Consider the following 382-nt stretch of genomic DNA (forward strand, 5'->3'; position numbering starts at 1 on the left):
AGTTGTCAGTAGCACGCGTCCGAGCGCTTTTTTTTTTCGGGGGATGTTTCCCTGAGATGGGGCCGCACGGCCGCGCGCGCGACCCTTCCAAAACGTTTCGCGACTAATCCGCCAGGGCAGGGCGCATGCGCCGTCGGGCCGTGAAAAAGGCGGATTGTCACCGAATCAGCCTGACCATTTGTGGTCATTTGCACACACCTGGTCACTTCGCCACTTCGCACTAGTCGAATTGTTAATTGTCGCTGTGGCCGGGTCTCGAATCGTGAATCACCACCCATGCCTGCTGTTATGTGGGTCCTCCATTTCGCTTACCCAGCGCGACGAACTGCAGTTATCCAGTGCGCCCGACGCTCCGCAGCGTGAGGCCTTGAAGGAAAACGGT

The sequence above is a fragment of the Dermacentor silvarum genome, chromosome 8 (assembly GCF_013339745.2).
Source record: "Dermacentor silvarum isolate Dsil-2018 chromosome 8, BIME_Dsil_1.4, whole genome shotgun sequence".
Classification (NCBI taxonomy): domain Eukaryota; kingdom Metazoa; phylum Arthropoda; class Arachnida; order Ixodida; family Ixodidae; genus Dermacentor; species Dermacentor silvarum.